Raw genomic sequence first — 5,590 nt, 5'->3', positions numbered from 1 at the left:
ATCACAAGATTCAAGCAGTATTTTTGTTTTCAAATTAAAATAAATAATTTTACTTTTATTTTAACTCAGGTCAATGATTTACCTGGCACCATCAACTTCCTTAAGTACTGTCACATCGGCATATCTCAATTTATGGTGTTCGTTACCCCAAAATGTTATTTCTCTACCAGATTGCACGCAGCAATTAAAGCCATAGGGGAGGATGAGCCCATTATACCACGTCACCCCAGTGCCTGAAAAATATATGAATGATTCTATTTCATTTGTCCTGAAGAAGACGCAAGTTGAAACACAGTAAATATATTTTTAGTTATACATGTACTATGTTATTTAGTACTGCACTAAGAACGATATACATATACAGTGTACTAAAATAATGTTAAATCCAAAAATTATATATTATTTCCACTTTGCATTCATAGACTATCAACTTCTGACTTTGTTTGTTTGTTCAACCCGTTTATATATCTTTTTATCTTAGTCGGTACAGCTATCGTAATAAGTGAAAGGTCACAAGTTTTAGTCTTGTTTAAACAAATTCATTTTAGCTTGGTTGCGAAGTGCGCTTTTAACTGATTGAGTCACTCTAGTCCGCTTTTTGTAAAAACTAGTATAGGTGTATGACACAACCTAGTAGGGCTGAAACCGACACTTCACAAATGAGCGGCCGACACCTTATCCTGTACACCACCGCTTCTCTTAAAGTGGTCCCCAACCTGTATTCAAAAGTGGTACGGTAACCGGACCTCTAGACAACCCGGACTAGAGGTGCGGTAATCAATAAGAACACTGAGAACGTTATCTAAAAACGAAGCGTTAGGAGACTATAAATTATGTTTGATAATGGGAGATGATTTCAAAAATTTGTTTTCATATTTTTCTTATTGTTTTATATAAGATCTACATGATAAGTAACAGGAAACTAAAGAAGAAAATATCAAGTTTATTTTTTCAGTCACCAGTGCCGAGAAAAACAATCAACAATTTTTGATTAACTATTTATCGATCATCGTACTTTTCCCAGGATTAAAGAATTAGATCTACTTCTGTTTCTTGTGACTTACCATGGTGACCCCTATATGTTTAAAACATAGAGAAAAATACGAGAAATTTCTTTCAATTATATCTGTATATATCCAGATCTATATAATTTCTATTTGGGAATACCTCTTCTTCTTCTTCTGAAACTTGTACTGCTCTGTTAGGTTTTCTGCCCTTTCCATCTGTTTTTCAACTGTTTTCCCTTAGCCAGTAAAACACTCCTACACGACTTGATTTCCTCGCCCTTGCATATACTTGTAGGGTATTTTTTATCAGACAAATATCAGTCTAGTATACTGTCATTGATTCCAATAAGGCTGTCATTTTGTTTCTTGACTGTTAAATAAAATCTTCTGAGGTAGCTATTCAGACAGTCAGGGCTGATATCTACCAGTTTCTTAGTTTCGTGCGGAACTGCTTCTTTTATCCACTTTTCAAATATTCCAACATCTGTTGATGTTTATTTTGTACTGTATTTCTAGGTTTTTGATTATTAACGAACGTGTAAATAACCTAATCAGATAGCACCGCCATCTTGTGTGTTGTTTTGTAAACAAACAAACGACAATTAGATCCTGATTTCATGACGAATAATCAAACTCTGTACATAGAGCGCCTACGATTTACATTCTAAACATTTTCACGCGTTTCGGGCTTTATCGTATGTTTAGCATGGGACTGCTGAACCGTCCAAATACAGGAAATACAGGAATTTTTGTACGCACGTGCGTCCAAATACCGTAATTTATTGTGCGGGCACGTAATGTAAATGAACATTCGCGATTGGATAGATAAAAAATATAGAATAATTAGTATTATATTGTATTGCGGGCACAACAACTTATCTTGAGAACTTGAAATAAAATCATGAGTGCTTGACTTACTCTCTTGAGCACACAATATATCATATCGCGAAAACCATTGCCAAGCATATCATTCTGGGTGCATACAAGATATTTTAGCTTGAATTAGCAAATGATCGAGGCTTGAAAATAGAGTTTTACCTAAATTATTACGGTTCAGGACTTCCCTTGGGCCTAAGAAAGTTGTAGCCACATTTTTGAAAATTAATACTATTCCTGTCGCCACTTTCTAAAGTCTGTAGCAATTCTTTGAATTTTAAGTATTCGGCTATATAAAATAATATAAAATTAGGCTTTCAGATTTGACAGTAATAAGCATGACGGTTTTGCTCTTGTTATGAAAAATATGAACAAAGGCAAATGTCTTAAAATGTTTCGTTTAAATGAACGACAGCTAATAATTCTTCAAATGTGTCAAGAGACTGACGATGGAAAATAGTGTTCATGAGTTAAAGATTATACTGAAATTCGGGTGCTCAGAATCTAGGCCCAAAATGCACCAGAGGTAAATGCATACATACGAATATTTAAAACTGTCCAGTATACCCTCTTTTGTACATACCTACACTCAGCGTTATTCATCTCAACGATCATGCATTGCTGTAAATTGTTTCTCTTATAATACAAATTTTTGAATCCAGGAATGCAAAGTTTCTTTTCAGTTCATGTGTTACATTTAGTTTTTTTTTTTTTTTTTTTTTTTTTTTTTTTTTTTTAAATACACAATAACCCTGCGTAACATCATGATCAACCTCATGGCATCCGCGCATTAGAAAAATGTTGATGCAACATCAAGTCAGACGTGACACTATTCATGCTTTATAGCAAATTTAGATTTTTTTCTTAACTTAAAACTTATCTTTTTAAAGAGAAAATGGACATAACAGTTAATAAGAAACCAACATGAATTTAGCCTTGTAGGCGTTGTCTGAATGACAGAGTTCTCTTGATAAATCAAAATCAGTGCCCTATGAAAAATTAAGAAGGTGTGTTATTTATGAAGTTTAATGCTCTATTAAGTTATTAATACAGCTGTTTACATTAATGATAATCCATAATTCTTGAATGCAATATCAGTTTTTTTTATGATTCTTAGAATACATTAAAGTTAAATCTCAGTTTGGCAATATTTATATTCTAAATAAAAAGAAGAACGTTTACTACAGCTCAGAGATTAAGAGAATTAATGATTACTAGAATATTTCCGCTATACAGTTAATCATATTACTTATTATTATGATAATAGATACCAGTTAAATAGAAAACTTTCTCTTTTCGGGTGAATGTAGTGAAAACAGTGATTTAACTTTAAATGTAGATATTTCAAGGATTAATTGCTGGATTACCGCAGTTAAATAACATTGCCAGTAATATTGATAACAATACCAGGCAGTCGATCAATGACGCTCTGAATAATTTTACTGCTGTAATACGCAATGTTGCAGATCCTTTGCTTGGTAAAAATTATCGGCATAAAAATAAAGTAACGTTCGATGCTAATTCTGTTTTCGAAAATGCTGACTGGTTCGATACTGAATGTATTCATGCACGTAAAATTTATAAGGATGCATTATTTTTGTTTAACTCTGTTAAATCCGAGGAAAGAAGGCGTTATTTATGCGACGCGAAAACTAGATATAAGTCTTTGGTGCGTAAAAAGAAATCTCAGTATTACAGAATGAAAATGAAGGAAATTGAAAATTTAAAGAAAAAGCGACCGAAAGATTTTTGGAAATACTTAAAAAGCAAAAAACCTATCAAAGGCAATGATATTGATATAAACACTTTCCGGGAATATTTTTCAAAGTTGAGTTCCGAAATTTCCGAATGCAATTACGATGAGGCGGAATATTTTTGTAATAATAATGATTTCAATGCGCAAAATAATCAATTTCCGGAACTTGACCTGCCTATAACTGTCAATGAAATTTTAAAAGCTGTAAAATTACTGAAACGAGGAAAGGCTATGGGCAATGATAATTTGATGAACAAATATTTTATTGAAAGTGCAGATATAATAGCAATGCATTTATGTGATTTATTCAATAGTATTTTAGATTCTGGGTTTTATCCGGAGAAGTGGACCGAAGGCGTTATTTTACCATTGCATAAAAAAGGTTGTGAAAAGGACGTGAATAATTATCGCGGAATTACTTTACTAAGTTGTATGTCTAAGCTTTTTACTACCGTGTTAAACTCTCGTATTGATAAATTTTGTCGAGAACATGATATAATTTCGGATGCACAATTTGGATTTCGTAAAGGTCGTTCAACTGCGGATGCAATATTTACACTAATGTCCTTAGTACAAACATATTTAAATGAAAACAAACGTTTATATGTGATATTTTTGGACCTGATGAAGTGTTTTGACACTATATATCATAACGCTCTTTGGCTTAAACTATATAAAATTGGTATTGGTGGAAAGCTGTTGCGAATTATACGAGATATGTATTTTAAGGTAAAGTCATGTGTAAAATCATGTTCATCTTACTCTGAGTATTTTAATTACGCTGTCGGTTTAAGGCAATGTGAAGTGTTATCTCCCTTGCTTTTTTCATTGTTTGTTGAAGACTTGGAGTTGTATCTACAAAATGATGTTAACTCCGGTTTACAGTTAGATGATATTATCCTAATAATATTACTTTTTGCAGATGACATGGCTATTTTAGGTGAATCACCAGCAGAAATCCAGAATCATTTAGACCGTCTTTATACATACTGTAATACCAGGGGACGACATGCAAATACTAACAAAACTAAAACTATGGTTTTTCGTAAACGTGGGGGACTATTGCCTACGGAACATTGGACGTATAATGGTCAAAATATTGGTGTTGTTAACGATTTTAATTATTTAGGTACTATTTTTAATTATACGGGTAGTTTCACTCTTAACCAAGAACATCTTGTTGGCAAAGCTTTGAAAGCATTGAATGTACTGTTTTGTAAATGTGACGAGTTTGATTTTTCACCAAAAACATTGTGCCAGCTTTTTTATTCTTTTGTTGGGTCTTCATTAAACTATGCGTCGGAAATATGGGGCTTTTCAAAATCAAAGGAAATCGAAAGACCACATTTAAAATTTTGTAAACGTCTTCTTAAGGTAAAAAAAAATACTTGTAATGCTACTATAAATAGCGAGTTAGGTAGATACCCTTTGTATGTTAACAGATATATCAGAATTATTAAATACTGGATTAATTTTAACAACACTGCCAATATTATATTAAAGTATGTTTACGAGAATGCTGTAAATGATTATAGTCAAGGTCGCATTAACTGGGTGTCATATGTAAAAAACATATTAGATAACTTTGGTTTTTCATATGTATTTGACAATATTAAATCAATTGATGTAAAAGTATTTCTATCCAAGTTTCAGTTCCGACTATTCGACACAGTTAAAGGTGATTGTCGGGGGACTCTTGAAAATAATACACTTTTAATCCTCTATAAAGATCTAAAAACACAATTTGGTTATGAACCTTATTTAGACATTTTACCTAGACATCTGCGATTTTACTTTTGTAGGCTTAGATTATCTGTACATCCGCTTAGAATACAAACTGGAAGATTCGATAGAAATAGAATACCACGTGAAGACAGATATTGTTTAATTTGCAATAGTGTTGATATAGAAGATGAATATCACTTCGTATGTATTTGTCCTGCATATAATG

Source organism: Mercenaria mercenaria, chromosome 18, assembly GCF_021730395.1.
Source record: "Mercenaria mercenaria strain notata chromosome 18, MADL_Memer_1, whole genome shotgun sequence".
Classification (NCBI taxonomy): domain Eukaryota; kingdom Metazoa; phylum Mollusca; class Bivalvia; order Venerida; family Veneridae; genus Mercenaria; species Mercenaria mercenaria.
The sequence above is the reverse complement of the archived record's forward strand: the minus strand, read 5'-3'. Positions refer to the sequence as shown.